The following is a 17,881-nucleotide window of genomic DNA, read 5'->3' on the forward strand; positions in this document are numbered from 1 at the left end:
GAACCCTGGAGTGTTGTAGTGCTCTCTTTGTAAAGAGTCATCCTCTTCATCCAATAATCCACTAAATAACACTTTCCATAGCACTCTTTTCTAGTCAATTAACCGAGTGTTAAGCCTGCTGTATGGTAACATTCCTGCTAGAGGAGCACCAGTATTGATTCGTAATGCTTGTTAGCTGTTTCCTCCCATTGTATCCTAAATGATGGCCATATCCCGCTCTCGCCTTTCATCGACACCTATAGTAGAATGTTCCAGTTGGCCACAGTCTCTGTCACTGAACTGCAAATAATTAACCAATGGGAATCACTTTAGCCATTGATTGGTTGTAAGAGAGGTTAATGCTGGGGTGACCCTCCTAGGATATCTTTTACTGACTTATTAAACAAGCAAACAGCTGGTCATTAATGGGAAGTTGGTGGTGTTAAAAAGAGGAAAAATCAGTCCTCGGATCAGAAGGCTTTTCAGATGACCGTACCTGAGGCTAAATTTCAATCTGGCAGCAAGGTGATGCTTTGGACCTTGAAACAAAAACCGACCAAACAAAAGAAAAAGAGTAATGTAAACAAAACATTTATGAAAATACATTACAGTTGCAATGGAAACAAAGTAAAGGCAGATCTTTGCTTCCATATTTTAATGTACATCTGAAAGTAATGGATTATAAAAAAAGAAAGAATGCAGGATGGGTACTTGGTTCTGTCTGTCATTGTGATTGAATATTAAGTTTTTTTGAGGCAGGATGTAGGACCCTGAATGCTTACTTATTTTTCATAAATTTGTTCATTTAAAGACCTTTTGAATATTGTATTGTTAATGGAGTTTCTTTTTGCTAGTCGTCACACTCTATAGGTGAGAGGGGAAATGATTAAATGGAGGAGTCACAAGAAAGAAGTCTGTCGCTTTCACTGGATGATCTTAAGAAAGTTGAATTTCATCATGAAAATAAATAAGTAAACAAACAAACAAACCAACAAACAAACATAAATAAATAAATAAATAAAAAAAATGTGTGACATTTTATCACACAATTCTCCCTCTTATTTCTCACAATTTATATCAGCTTCTATCACACAATTCACTTTTTCTCACAAGAATTACAAGATATCAGAAAAAGTAAGTTAACATCTTTCAGTTCTGACTTTTTTCTCAGAATTGCGAGTTTATATCATAATTCAAACTCGGAATTCTGAGAGAAAAAAAATATCAAACTCAAAATTTTGAGAATAAATAAATTATGAGATATAAATTGCAGAAAAAAAAAATTCAGACTTGTGAGATAAAAAGTCACAATTACAATTTTTATTTCTTTATTTCGTGGCAGAAATAAGGTTCCATTAGATACAAAAAATAAGATTCTATAATATCCATTCCGATTAAAAATGAAGAGGCCTTTTTTTAATGAAACACACGTAAAGACGAATCATTCACAATAAGATACATAACTTGTATTTGGAAAATATGAATGAATTTTCATTTCATGCTGACTTTAACAATTTTAAGTTTTTTTAGAACAGGGATCAAAGATGTTGCTCCTTTTGTTATACCCAAATGTCAAACTATTGTAACTTCCGCAGAACTTTGCCTGTTCTAATGCCAAAAAAATAAAAAAAAACACAACATCATGACTTATCACAGTATCCCATAAGTCCTTGTTGCATGTTTTTTGACCCGAGACAACTGAGTCATTTCCTAACCCAGTGACTCATGCAGACTTCTTCCTTAGTCATTCTTTGAAAAGGTTTTAACCAGCCTGATGCTATTTTTTCCCCCCTCAGAATGTATGTAATTATCTCTCATCTTCCACATGAGAATATGTGATGTGAATAGATGTGGAGTGTGCCGTCTTTCTCTGTATTACAGACACAAAAAAAGAAAAGCCCTTGCTTCACAAACATCAAAGAATAAGAAAGCTTAAAGCTGCAATCAGTATTTGAGTGAAGGATATTGTACTCTGTGCTAAAGAAAATGGTCGGGGAGGAAGTCAGCGGAAAAGTCACTGTGACAGCCTGGAGATTAATGATGTGTTTACGACAGAGACACTCAGAAAATAACTTGTCTCTTAAGCTTCAATAAGAGGATCATAGTGTTTAAAAGTCATGCAGTGATTTTCATCATGCTTTGGATCATATGTTCTGTATGCAGGTATTTTCAGGCATGTGATGTGGCTACAAATGCACATCTGTACCCCTTTGAACAGTTATTTACTGTACTTCACACAGCTCTGCGATACGAACCACTAATTAAACACAACTAAATTAATGTTTCTGATTTGCAAACTCATTTTTGAAACCTACACTAGGTTTGGCCTGAAGGAGAGAAAACAAGACATGCAATGTGTAATTTTAAGCTTCATGAGAAGAACCTCACACCAATAGTCATTCACATTGGGGGTAGTATGATGGTTTGGGGATGTTTCACTGCACTCAGGGACGTGGATGCCTTGTGTTTGAAGGGACTATGGATTCTGTTCTGTATCAGACATTATCCTCAAACTGAAGCAGAGTTGGTGATGCAGTGAGACAATGACCTGAAACACACAAGCAAGTCGAATAGAAAAAAAACAAGGAAACATAAGTTTTTTGAAAAGTCCAACACATAAACCCTGTTGAAATAGTGTTACAGGACCTGAATGCATGTGTGCAAATGTATTTGCATTGTAAAAACAAAATCAATACAGGTGGCACTCATTTTGAAGAAATAGGACAAGAACACTTACATCATTAAGCATAAAATAATAAAAAAATATATAAGTTTCAAAAATTGAAAAAAGAAAAAAAAAGAAAACTAAAACTCATGGACACTTTCCGATTCTTAACCCTCTGGAGTCGATTAACGCGTATACGCGTTTTGGGGTATTTTCTCCTGATAACCCCGAAAAGAACTTAAATTACACTTTCAGTTTTGATCGTACAGATAAGTGCAATACATCAATCGAATCTGTAAAGGGTCTACTTTTTTTTTGTATACAGACATAATAACAACAAAACTTTGTGCACTTATAAAATAAAGATAACAAACAAGGAGTGCTGTCTGCAGCCTTTGTCTGCGCTGATCTTCAGATACAAATGCGTCATTAAAATGAACTGTAACTCAGTGAATACTCAACACAGAGACATGATAGAGATATCTATAGAAAGCCTGACATGTCTACTTTTAAACTAAACAAGTGCTGCTGAAAACAAATATTCTGTGATAAAGTAATCCATATGAAAACAACGCGATGTCCGTTTTTCACATCTCCCTTCATTATCTTCTAATGCGACCACGCCCCCGCGCCCGAGCGCGCTTTTGAGATTCAAATGTTTCACTGAAGCGCGCGGCTTTTGAATACGCCCACACAACAGAAGACAACGCAGCGAGACTGTTCTTCGAGTTTTTATTATTTTACTGTTTGCTTCGCGATGAGAGGAATAAGACATAATTCACCCCCCCAAAAAGATGTGATGTGGTTGAGGATTTGAGATTTGGATTTCCTCAGAAAAAAGAATGAAGCACTTTATTCAGCAGAGATCATAAACATGAGTAAGTCTCTTTTTATTGATTTATATACTTGTACTAGTTTTCACATAACGTGTAAACATTTTACTAGGTAGACTTTTTCCAAAGACTTTTTCGCAAACTATAATTCCTGACTAAATGTATAATCAAGTGAAATATTATGAAGTTTCAATAACAATATACACTACTATACCATTCAAAAGCTGGATGTAAATAATATAAATGTACCAATAAAGGAACTGTAACAAATGTAACAATCATTGCTGTTCTTTCAATTGATCCCCCCTAAAAACCTAAAAAAAAACTATTCTCAGCTCTTTTCAACATTAATAATAATAATAATAATAATAATAATAATAATAATAATAATGATAATAATAACAATAAATGTTTTTTTTGTAGAAAATAAGATTGTTAAAGGATTTCTGAAGGATTGTGTGACTGGAGTAATGATGCAAAAAATTCAGTTTGAAAGTCAGCTTTGATTTTTCCTAATAAAACTGTTTAACTGCACTCACAAGTGAATATTAAATTATGTTGTGGATAATTAAATATATTCTAAATAAACTACAAACATAAAATTAAATAGATTTATTTTGTCCTCACATTCTTTCTTGTAAACTCATCCCTCTCAGTGACACAGCTGACTGAAAGGCTCATTATGCAGCTCATTATGCGGGGCCTTTGTCTTCTCAGGTGTGAATTCATGATAGTTGACGCCTACTCGCATATGACTTTTACCAACAAAAAAGTGTCTTAGAAAATTTAAATCAATATATTGTTTTCTGTAAGTGAGTGTAAACAAGATGATTTTCACATCATTTAGAAAAAAAAAATTCTAGGCTACAAGCTCCAGTTCTCAAAATATCTGGGAACCAATTTTCTGTATGTGTTTTTATTGCCTTTTTCAAGTGATTTAACATTTTTAGTTTTTCACTAACCACGCATAACATTTTTTTTCTCAAAAACACAATCATGTACATACATGCTGCTCACATATTATTATAGCCTAGTTTGTGCTGATTACAGTGAGATTAGACTTTAGCCATTTAGATATTTATAAGAAACTGAAAAAAACAAATGTCAGGGCATGACAAAACTTCTCCAGGCCCCAAAAATAACACTATTCATTTTTTTTTTTTACAAGTTGAACATATTTATTTTTAATATAATGAACCACACAAGTGCTTATCCTGCTTGAAGAACTGACTTCATAAATCTACAAAAAAAAATCACCTTTAGCACTGTAAAAACAATTTAAAAAAAGACTATAGCCATTGCAGATTTGTTTGCAGATTTCCCTTGGTTTGATATTTTGTATCCACTGCACTTAAATTGTTGTAAGAATTGCTAGTAAATTTCACAAAACAGTTACAAAGAAAAAGGCAAGTAACACACTGGATTAAACATGACATTTTGAAGAAGAAAAAAAACAAAAATGAAAATATTTTACTGTTCTGTATGCCAATAATATTGTCACAAGTCGGTCAGGCTCATCACAACGCACTCCCTCACCTGAATATTAATCACTAGCACCTGTTTCACCATTAAATCACCAATCTTCCCCAGCACTAAGCACACACACCTCGGATCATCAGTTGTCCGATCTTGTGACTGATCAGCAGAACATTTCCCTGGTATGTTACTTGAATTGGCTCATACTAAAACTTACCTCTTGTGTTTACCTTCTCTCCAAGTGATCTGCCTTCTGCTCCCTGTGGCTCCAGTTACTCTCCTGTGTTGCTTCGATCAACTACCTCTACCACTCACCATCGCCGAGGTGTGTGCTCAACATCTTCCACTCTGGTCATCACATCCGGCAAGTGCATTACTGATTGCAAGGATTCTCATTCCCATTCTGTTTACTACTCATACTCTGTCATATTCTGCCGGTCTCAAAATACCAGTTTCCACTAATCCTCTGTGGCCAGTCCGTTTTATTTATTTATTTATTTATTTATTTTTATACAGTGTGCAATGAAATTCAACAGGTAGGTGATTAGATGTGAAGTACAGGAGATAGATGAACTGCATCCTCTCATTCCACCCCCCCCCCCACACCTTCTCCATCACTCTGGGTTGATGATGAATTTTGGCTATTATATTCCAAATCATTATTAAGTTTACTTGTACGCAGCAAACATAAAGCACTAAGAGGAGAAGTGAAATAAGTCTACTAAAATAAATATCACCTTCTTTCCTAAGGACAGAGAAGTATTGTAAGAGGGATACAAAAGCTAGTGAGTATAGAGCAAGTTAATTTATACCACCATAAAGCTCCTCTCCACTGCTATTACAATAAACACAAAGGCAGCCTGGTGTAATGGATGTAACATTTTTTCATGTTGCATCAGGGAGAAGAGTAATGAAGAGATGTCTGAGCACCACCTTTATTTCTCTATGAGAGAGCAGTCAGAGCGGCTTCTAACTAACAAATCCCCTTTGTACTTTGAAGAACCTTTTACTATGCAAAACACACTGTCAGTTCCCTTAGGAAAAAAGAAAATCACAAACAAGATCTATGGAATATCTCAATTGTTTCTCCTGAATTGGGTTTGTCTCCTGATTCTATGAGTTTGTCTCCTGAGTTAAAGACCCCAATAAACTCATGTTTCTCTGTGCTATACATGTTACATTTATAACTCTCTATTCTTGTCAACAACTGTTTTTCTCAAAAGACCTATAAGAGAAACAATGGAAACAGAGTTTACACTGAAATCAAACAGAACCGGAGGCATAGTAATAATTTGAAAAGTGGAGGCACACTGTAAAACGCATCAGCTTTTCTCATGAAGTTCATACTGCAGAACAAAATCATTTTGCTCTAGTGTTAGCCTGGCTAAGCTGGTGTCAAGCTGGTTTAGTTGCTGCTTCCCAGCAAAAACAGTTGACATTTATTTAAAATAATGCTCATTATAAGCATTCATTTACAAGCAGCCACACAACCTCCATCTTTGCAAGTGGAACAATCAACAAACATTTCACCAGATTTTTAATGAGAAGCATTTATAAACCTGTTGCCATAAGCTTTAACTCTGTGGTTTTCCACCAAAATGCAAGCTCAGTGACTTAACATTTGAAAATGAAGCAGGCACAAATACTGTAATTTTTAAGTTATGCTTTTAAAAGGATTATTTAATATGTGTTATTTCTGTTTATAATCTAATAAGGCTACTTTGTCTGGTCTGGCTGGTCTTCCAACCTGGCCAGGCGTATTTTATTTTTATTATTATTATTTATTTATTTATTTATTTTTTATGTAAGTACATAGTAGTTAAGCCACATAATATAAAGTAGGACCTATGTTTTACATATATTTTGCAGCAGGGTATCACTTGTGGATAAATACCGTTGGCTCTGTGACAAAATGCTCATGTTGCTCTATTGTAGGTTGCTTTGGATAAAAGCATTGGCTAAATGCATATATGCAAATTCAGTCCATTCTCAACTGCTGGCAGGCAGAAGTTTCTGCTTGGTCTTAATTTTTATTATTATTATTATTATTATTATTTTTTTTTTTTATAGAGCCATCAGTAATTTTCCACTTTGAACTGCAGCCAAGCAAAATGAAACTCTTAAAATACCTTGATAATCCCACAGTTATAATGGCTGCTATGCCCCTGAACATAGCTGAGAATTGCATTAATTCCCCTGAGCTATGAAAGAGCAACAGCTGAGCAATAAAATTCAGCGAAAATCCCTGGGTTGTGAATTTATAGATATAGAGAAAGAGTTCAAAAGATGTACATTTAAAGACTGTTTTATAATATCAAGCTTTGAGTCGATGTCACATGGTAAAGTAGTTTGGCAGTGTTCTTGGAAAGATGCACCAAGGTGAGACGAAGGGACAGTAATGCAGTCAGGCCTTTGTATCTGTCTCCGCTGATGTTGCTTGGCAACACTGGCCAAAAAGTTAGCTTGTGTTTCAATAACTTTAGGCTTTGGTCATCACATCATAGTGTAACAGATGCCACAGAAGCGGCTGTAACGAACAGGGAGTTGAGGTGCATGGCAAACTTTTCCATGCCAATCAAAAGACAAGATCTGTATGCAACCAGAACAGCGGAGTCGTTTGTTTCAGTTGTTCTTCTTCACTAACAAGCAGGTGCATGCATCCCATTGGAGGTATAGCAATTTACTTATGGAAGTCTGGCAGACAACTGTCAGCAAAACAGTTTCCAAAATACACTTTTCATCTGTCTGTGGAAGAGACACCACACTGCGTGCAGAGGAACAGGTGAAAGCAATGCCTCAGGCTGTGCTATGTTCATGTCCATTTAGATCCAATCTGCTCATCCTTCGTTCCAAAAAAAAAAAGAGAGAGAGAGAGACAAAAATGAGAAGTAAAGGCACATGAGTGATTTGTCCATAATTGCCTCTGGTAAACCGTTAATCTTCACCTTACACATAAAGGCCAGTACATACTAGCTTTCTGATTATAGTGACTAAATTCCCAGGTTACCTGCAAAGTAATAAATCATTCTGAGCCAAACTTTTAGTTATCGGCATTGAGTTTGGTCCACTCTGGAGCTTATTCAGCATGTCATTCGGCTAACTGACTAAATCATTTGCTTTGTTTTTACATGTTTAGGGGTGGCAGATCCGATAATAGACTGGTGAGCAACAGCCGCAGCATTCTCACTGAAGGTTTCTTACAAAAAATAAAAAATAAAAGGTAATGTGAATTCATCAAAAGTGTGTCTAATGTTAATAAGTACTGATTATTTCACTGGCATCACTTATAAAACAAAGATTAATATACAGTGCCCTCCATAAGTACTGGAACAGTAAAGACAAAATTGCTTTCTCTGCTGTGGAGTCAATACATTTGCAAATATGATTAAAAGATGAATATGCGACAAAACTACAGAATGTCACATTTTATTATTATTATTTATTATTATTATTTACCAAATAAAAAGGACAGCACTTTTACAGTTCATCCCACTATTTGATGTGAGCATAAGTATTGGAACAGTTGAATTTTTGGCAGATGTAAAAGATTAAAAGCTAATATTTAGTTGCAGATCCCTTGCATGCAATCAGAGCAGTGAGTCTGCAACCCATAGGCATTTACATTACATTTACATTTAGTCATTTAGCAGACGCTTTTATCCAAAGCGACTTACAAATGAGGACAATGGAAGCAATCAAAAACAACAAAAAGACATCACCAGACTCTTGGTCTTATGCTTTGAAATGCTTTTCCCGAGCCTTTAATGCAGCCAATTCCAACTGTTGCTTGTTTTGGGGAGTTTCTGTCTTTAGTCTCCTCTTCAGCTGGTGAAATTAATGTTCAATCAGATTTAAATCTGGAGATTGATTTGGGCAATCTAAGACTTTACATTTCTTTGCCCTGATAAAGTCCTTGACTGAACTGGCAGGGGTCATTGTCCTGATCCAATATGATCATGCTTTCTAATGAGTTTGGTGGCATTTTCTTGAATATTGGTAGCCAAGATGATTTTGTAACCTTCCATATTCATTCTGCTACTGCCATCATACATTAAGTCATCATTAAAATTAAGAGGTCCTGTTCTAGAGACAGCCATGCATGCCCGTTCCATGACACCACCTCCACCAAGCTTCACAGATGAGGTTGTATGCTTAGGATCATTTGCAGTTCCCTTTTTTCTCCACACTTTTGCTTTCCAATCACTTAGATAAAGGTTAATCTTTATCTCATCGGTCCATCAACTCAGTTCCAAAACTTTACTGGCTCACATTTGTGAAGAATCTTGCCTTTCAATTTTTGGTGCTGATCAGAGGTTTGCATCTTGCTGTGTAGCTTCTGTAATTCTGTGTCAAATTCTCCTGCGGACTGTAGCTTGACAGAGCATCACCCCAGCTTTCTGGAGGTGGTTGGTTATTTTACAGACATGTATTTTAGGGTTCATTTTCACATCTTTTATGATTTGTTTGTCATCAACTACTGTTGTTTTTCTCAGCCAATCAGGTCGTCGTTGGTTGCTGATGTCGCCGGTAGTTTCCAACTCTTGATTTCTCCATGCCCTTTGTTTTTCCTATATTTCTAATTGACTTCCTCTTTTCTTTTAGCATTCAAATTGCTTGCTTTTCTTTCATAGTTGGCTTCCTCGTCTTCATCCTGGTTTATGTGCGTCATCATCAAATGCAAGACTTAGAATGCAGAAGCAATGGATACAACTGATAAGAAACATTCCCTGCTTTTAATATCTGAAGAATTAATGCATCAGGACACAGCTGAACACTTAGAAAGACCTGAGAGACAACTGTTCCAATACTTATGGCTCACAACAGATAGGGAGATGAAAATCTTAAAGTGCTGATCTTCTTAGCTGGTAAAACATCGTTGTGTTGAATCACCCAATAATAAAATGTGACATTCTGTAGTTTTGTTTCATATTCATCCTTTAATTATATTTACAAATTTCTTGACTCCACAGCAAACAGAACAATTTTGTCTTTACTGTTCCAATACTTATGGAGGGCACTGTATAATGCTCATGCATTTCTAGTTTATTTGCTACCAAGTGCCTCAAGCAAAACTATATTTTATTCAGTATTGCACAACCCTTGCAACTCTGGAAAGCAGTGCATTATAATTATTTGTACAAAGAACAGATAAACAAATAAAAGTGACACCACATGGTTTTCCATAATCATAAGTGTCACAAAGAATCTGTTGAATATTATTTATATATCTGACTGGAAACATTCAAGATTTTTTTTTATTCGTCACATACACAATTATATAGAGCATATATAACCAGCAGTGAAATGTGAGTAGAAATGTAATGTAAATTAACATAATTTCAACAAGAAAACACTCACATTGAATATTAACTGGGCATTGTAATATTAAATCCTTAAATTGACATAATTGTTACATTTTACAAACCAGGCTCATTAGAAAAATGGCTTTAAGTTTTGCTGCTAATACTGTCCGTTTCAACTGGAAAATGCAGTAAATTAAATGCACAGGTATGCTTTTTTGGAATTTTGCATAAAAAATGTAAATAGATCCAGGTTTTTCCAATGTGAATATGTTGAAATTTTGTCTAATTTAATGTTTAATTTTCCTCAGATGTATTCATTTCTGACACCCCTTGCCTTTTTGGCACTTTCTGTCTATAATCAAACTATCTGTGGCTGAGACTAGTATGTAATCACAATTCTGTTTCAACAAGTGATCATCCATCATGACAGCCAGGAGCACCAAGCACTGAAAGACACTTTCATAATCCATTTTGAGGATATATGATTATGTTGAAGGAAATTGCCATTAAATTTTCAGACAGTGATGAACTGGGCCGCCACTCTGTGTACTATTCAAAAACAGACTCTTTCAAAGCCACAAACATAAGCTGGACAGGAGAAAAAGAGGTCATTTAGGCCCAATCAAAAGTGAAATCACTTTAACAGCATCATATATTTATAAAGCCTGGACAGCCAAATCGTTAACTCTAATTTCCAAAATGTTCAATAAAAACCATAAGCAGGCCATTTGTTATGAAGCCACCTGTCATAAGAGGAGCCCACGAGAGCTGTACGTGGAGAGCCAGGCCATCTTGTAGGACGAAAAGAGAGCGGTGATGAATGAAGTGATTTCTCTCGACATCACATCAAGATCAAGGACTGGGAGGGAGAAGAAGTAATCAGCCCTGCCTTTCACCACCACCAGCAGAGCTGAGCCCAGACAGCCCCGTGATCAAAGCTGTCTAACTTTCCTCCGTGCATGGAGGCCAAACTCACAAGCAGATCTTTTACTTGACAAGCGTTTTGATAAATATCTCGAATGCCAGTTTGCCATGTAAGAGATTGAGCTATTGGGTGGACCAATAGGTCAAACCCGATTATGAGCAGAACCATGTTGCTCCATTTGTCTTGTTAACTAGAGCCTGACCCGGGGGCTTTTTTTTGTTTTGTTTTTTTCACCGTCTCCTACGCTCTTGGCCTCTGCTTCATACACACACATCAAAGGAGACCATCAGACGTAAGCTACATCAGACGGAGGGAACATCACAGCTCTTAAAAGGGTCCATAATGACTTTTTAATGATTGGATTTGAAAGAGAATGCCATGTGTTTGTGTTATAAAGCCATTTTAACAGTTGCAGAAAAAACAAACAAACAAGGAAAACTATTATTTATGCTCGTAAGAATATAAACTTGATATTTACGCTTATTTAGAAATTATCTTTTTAATAAACTCTTTCTCAGTCACTTTGAACAAAATATTGACTGGTTTATTTTGTGACAATGGCTCAGCGAAACAGCTCTTTCTGTTGACTTGTGGGTCATTCCACAAAATGGATCCCTTTACTTTTTTTGTTAAAAGTGTACATTTGTGTAGGCAATCTGTATTTTCAAAGGTAACTGGGTTTATACCTTCACAGTTCAACTGTCAGTTCAATCCCATTACTTGGGAATTGAACTCATGACCTTAAAAACCATGCTCTACTGGCTAAATACAGTTCCCTTTCAGTCGGTCACTCTAGATGTTACGCCGGATGACTGACGAATGGGAATATCGCTTCGATAGACCAGTCTACTTTGAGTGTAAACTAAATGAGCCCAATGCAAATCTGCACACAATTATTGCATCCAGCTGCAGCTGATCACAGCGTCAGCATAAAAAGGCAGCAGGTGCAACGCATACCAGCTTTTGACTTCAGAGCTGAGTGACAACATCGTTCTGCTCCATCCAAGTGTCTTCAGTGAGCTACGAGTTCAACACACTCTTGGAAGCTTTTGGTGTTGGCGGTACGGCGCTTCAGCGGTGGTTGTTCCTGTCGCGAGTGGGTTGTGCACTTCAGGTTGCACTAGCCCCTGTTGTGCTGCAAGCGGCCATTCCCCTGTGCGCCTCAGCACATAAGAGCAATTTCTCTAAAAGAGCAATAAACGGATGCGTCTTTGTAAAGATGACAGATTGTCTTTTTAAAGATGCCATTTCACCCATGCGTTTCTGGATGTGGTCGTTACCTGGCACTGGGTGATGGTCACGATTGCTGCCTTACGTGTCTGGGCAAACACGCTGAGGTGGCGTTCGTGGATGAGTCATGTTCCCATCATGGGAAGATGACCATCTTGGAGCTTTGGGCCAGGCTCCATCTCCTCAAGGGGGGCGGAGCTCCGTTGCAGCAATTTAAGGCTCATTCTGGCAGCCGACAGGCGAGTACTATTTCCGGCAGTGGCATGGGTGGTTTTGAGGATCACTGCTGTGGCAAACCCCTCAGGGAACGAACCCTCGGAGGTCCACTGCTCCTCTAGCACTCCGATCCTGTTGAGCGACCAAAGGGAATGCGCTGGGCCCTCTTCAAAGAGCGTACCAGCGGTATCCTTCAGTGCTCCTCCGCGACAACCAGATGATGATCGCTGCATTGGAGGGAGAGCTCTCTGAGGAAGATTCGCCTGCGCGCTGCCGCCTCTGGGATGGTGGCAATGCCTGAATAGGATCCAGAGATGACAACTATGCTTTCCCGGGCCGCCAAGAAGGTATGGCTCAAATGGAAAAATCCACCACGGCCCAAGCCTTCAAGGTTGGATGAATAGTTTCTCGGTGTGGCTTGCGCTGGTTCTCAGTGCTGCGCCTCTGTGTCTTTCTTCCCAGAAGTGCATTAGGATCTCACCAGATTGTGGATGGAACCTTTTACTGCCAGAAACCAGCCTGATTGTTCCTCCTGCCTCACCACCCTCGATGGTGGTGCAGCGAGGGGGTATACAGGGGTCCCCTCGGTGGAGCGGTTGATTGCGATCCATTTGTGTCCTAATACTGTCCTAATACCGGGCGATCTGTGCCTCCCCTACCAGGTCTGTAGATACTCTTCTGGCCTGTCTGGCAATGCTTATACAGCCTGTGGAGAAGCTGCCTCTGCCTTACACACTACGCCATTACTGCAGGTGCACTAGGCCAAAGCACTAAAGGACCTGCACAAGGGTGGTCATGATCCGGATGTTCTGAAAGAGCTCTAAACTACCGCTGACCTCGCGCTCCGAGCAACGAAGGTCACCGAGTTCTCTGGGTCATGCGATGTCCACACTTGTGGTCCAAGAGCGCCATCTCTCCTTAATGCCCCTGTGTCCCCAGACCGGCCTCTTTGGCGACACAGTCGAGAACTCTGCTGCACGGGAGCAGACTGAAGCGGTCCGACCTTCTGCCCGGTGGGCAGCTGCTGCCTCCACCCATCCGCCGGCCGCAGTGCCCCAGACTGCTCATCACCGAGGGCGGCCCCCTGCATCCACCCCCGCTGCCGCGTTGCATCCACAGCAGCCTCTGGCAAGTGGTGCTGTGGAGCTGGGCATTGGCAGCCCCCCCCCCCCCCCCGTCCTGGTCCCCATCAAACCTGGTGGTGAGCGGAAGAGCAAGAGGCCCCGGGACGGGTGACCTAGCGAAAGAGGAAACTGCTTTCTGGGGGATGGTGAAGGCACCTCTCCCTCCCCCAGAAATCTTGATGAGAGAGCGGTTTTCTCTATATCTAGGTCCCAGGAGGGCACGGAGAGTTGTGGACGGCAGAACACCGGACCTCACTCATCCTCCTCTTTCGCCAGCCAGCAGCAGTTCAGCGGCATCCGCTTTACAACAGTGAAGGAGGCCGATGCTCCTGTCTTGCATGCGGAGATTCCAGTCCTACTTGCAAAGGACGCAATAGAGCCAATCCCTCCAGCCGATATGAGGACGGTATTTTACAGCCCTTACTTCATTGTACCCAAGAAAAGCGGTGGGTTATGGGCAATCTTGGACCTGTGAGTCTTGAACAGGGCCCTTCATGGATTACCATTCAAGATGTTGACGCAGAAACGCATCTTTTGGTGCATCCGTCCCCGAGATTGGTTTACAGCGATTGACCTGAAGGACGTGTACTTTCATGTGTCGATCCTTCAGCGCCACAGACCTTTTCTGTGGTTTGCGTTCGAAGGACGGGCATATCAGTACAAGGTCCTTCCCTTTGGGCTGTCCGTGTCCCCCCATGTCTTCACGAAAGTCACGGAGGTGGCTCTTGTTCCCCTCAGAGAACAGGGTGTTCAAATCTTCATCTCGAAGATTGGCTTATACTAGCACAGTCTCAGGATCAGTTGTGTGAGCACAGGGACCTGGTGCTCCGGCACCTCAGCCTGTTGGGTCTTTGGGTCAACTGGGAAAAGAACAAACTCTCCCCGATGCAGAAGATCTCTTTTCTTCGGTATGGAGTTGGATTCGGTCGAACAGACAGCATGCATCACAGAGGACTGAGAGGCCGCAGTTAGTGTTGGCTTGCTAAAACCTCTACAGAGAGTCCATATTGTAGACCCTGTTGAGCTCCTCTGTCCCCTCGACAGCCAGACGTGGTGGAGCATCCAGCGCCAGGCCTTCACTCGCTGAATCCTTGAGAACCGGTAAAAGGCTGGGTTCCATATGTGAGACCTAAGTAGATCCCATATGTGTAAAGTCCACGGATAGCCTCATAGCCCGTGTTTCCCGGCAGACTTCTACCATTTCCAAGAGGTCATTCGTTGGTCATCCAATGTGACGTCGAGAGTGACCGTCTGAAAGGGAACACTTCGGTTACGTATGGTAACCCTCATTCCCTGAAGGAGGGAATGGAGACGTCACATCCCTTCGCATCGGCAGCTGTACCACCGCTGAGCAGCCGGGTCACCAGCTCAGCTCCTCAGCGAAACCCTGGTATGCATTGCACCTGCTGCCTTTTTATGTTCACGCTGTGATCAGCTGCAGCTGGATACAATAATTGCATGCCAATGTGCATTGGCTCATTTAGTTTACACTCGTCAAATTAGATTGGTCTACCGAAGCGATATCCCCCAATACGTCAGTCCAGGGTCATCGCAAGGGGGGTGCGAGGCCTTGTGCGAAGTTGACGTGGGAGGCCCTCTACAGTTTTGTGTGTGTGTGTGTGGTGGTGGGGGTTCGGTATAGAAAACATGGATCTGAACGATTGTGATGCCATGCTCACTAACATGCTTGCGCACAAATCATGGTCATGCACATGCTCATAAGGATCTACCGCATAATAATAATAATAATAAATAATAATAATAAAAAAAGCTATTAAATAAGCTAATATAAAAAATACTACAATAAGTTCTAGGGTTGTAATTATGAAGTAGTAATCAATTTACACTATTTGAAAATAATATTTTATTTTAAAATGTGCACATTCACTCTTATTTGTAATAGTTCAAAATGCAAACATTTCTTGTCACGTTAATTTATGATTTACATGAACATGATCGCATATTTTCAATTCAAAACGGCGAAATTTCATAAAAGGTTGAGTAGTTTGCATAACTAGATAGTCTAATACTGATAGTAGCTGAACATCTCTTATCGTAAAACAGTTTTCTAATACAGTAGCCTACTACTTACATCTTTCCACGAATTTTCGTTGTGTTGTGACAGTGACAGTAAGACCAGTCTTCTTTGATTTGATTGGCCATCTCGATAATTTTGACATTGACGAGTGCTGTTGGACCTCTGAGGCAGACCAGACTAGAGCCCTGCATGGGCCTCATGCCCTAGCCCGAGACACTCAGGCCCTAGACCCTGTCCGACAGCTTATCAGAATTAATGGCCAAATTTTCGCCCTTCTCTCAAAACAGCTTATACTACTTTTTCATCTATGGCGTGATAATTGGCCCGAAGCCCGGCCCGAGGGGCGTAAAAAAGTCGGGGTGGAAAGTTTTAAAAACTTTTTGTCAATCTAACAACAAACAACTTTAATCATTCTTATACACAAAGTCTTATACTGTCTATCAGCTATGACTATTTTAATCTTTCAAAGGACATAATGGGTGGAAAAACAGTAATAAAATTAGATATAAATGACATAAAATGCAGTCCAGGAGCGAGGCCCCTCTAGAGTAGGGGGTGTGCTCAAAATATTGATTCTAAGATACATACCGATATAATAAAAAAAGATACAGTATCGACATTCTAGCCCTTAGTATCGATACTCCGCCCAGCCATTAGGGGGCGCAGCGGCGCCCGCGAGTTTAAAAAAACTCATGGAAAATGTCGAAGATTTTAGAAGCGACGTTGTTCCTAAAGGCAGATGTTTGGACACATTTTGGTTTTAAAGCAAAGGAAGGAAACCAAGGGATCGATAAAACAAATGCAATCTGCAAGCATTGCCAGGCTTCTATACGCTACACCGGTAATACAACTAACCTGCGCGCCCACCTGCAAAGACACCATGCAGAAAAGCTAGCTTCGCCACAGCCCAAAAAAACACGGGACCCCACGCAAACTACTTTGGACAACACAACATCCAAGCTTCCATCTAACTCAGTCCGTGCACAGAAGATTACGGAGTCTGTGGTGCATTATATTTGCAAAGGTTTATGTCCCTACAGTGTTGTCGAGAACACAGGCTTTCGCTTTATGATCAACACGTTAGAGATCCCCGTTATGTGATCCCTACCCGCAGCTACATGACCGACAAAGCAGTACCGAGGATGTATGACAAAGTCAAAGTGTCTTCTCGGAGCGCGTTTTCTCTACGGCAGGCAATATTGTAACCGCACAGAGAAGTGTACTAAGCTCAAAGCATGTTGACCAACTTCTGTTTTTGAACAAAAATCTTAAGTCATAGGATAAAGCTAGCATTACCAAGAGTATCCTCAGGTTATTGTTTTGTTGCTGCAGTGATTTTTGTTCAACCTGCCTTTTTGAGGACAAACCTGGTTTAGCCTTAAGATTTTAAAAGTCCATCCTGTTATGAGGGTAGATTAGATTTGTTGTTGTGCCAAATGTTTAAAGCAAGATGTAGCATTTAAGTGATTTCATAGTGAAATATGTTATGGCAGTACATGGTGTCACAAAAAAGAATTATAAGAAGATTTAATAAGAAGAATAATAATAAGAAGATTTTGTGCTTGTGTGAGCTCAGACTGTCCCCTTGGAAAGTTAAATGTTGACTTGTGGTAATTTCCAGATTAATACAATTTGTGTACAATTAATCAGAGCACTTAAAGTTGCAAATATTTAAGCATGTGCACTTTGTTATAATGCACTTTTGTCTTCAATAAATTGAAGAAAAATGCAGAGTTCTGTTTGTTGGAGTAAATGTGTTCAGCATTAACTAATTGGCTCTGGCCCATGTATTTTTTTGATTGAATCGTATCGAATCGTGTCACATTGTATCAAATCGTATCGAGACAGCTCTGTATCGAGGTACGTATCGAATCGTGACCTGTGTATCGAGGTATGTATCGTATCGCCAGGTTCTCCAAGGTATACAGCCCTACTCTAGAGGCGCCAGGCCATGTGCGGTTGCACACTTGGCACAGCCCTTGCGATGGTATTGGTCAGTCATCCGACGTGATGTCTCCATTCCCTCCTTCAGGGAACGAGGGTTACCATACGTAACCGAAACATTCTAGTTAAAAAGGAGTTACAAAATTGT

This window comes from Cyprinus carpio, chromosome A6 (genome assembly GCF_018340385.1).
Source record: "Cyprinus carpio isolate SPL01 chromosome A6, ASM1834038v1, whole genome shotgun sequence".
NCBI classification, from domain to species: Eukaryota; Metazoa; Chordata; class Actinopteri; order Cypriniformes; family Cyprinidae; genus Cyprinus; species Cyprinus carpio.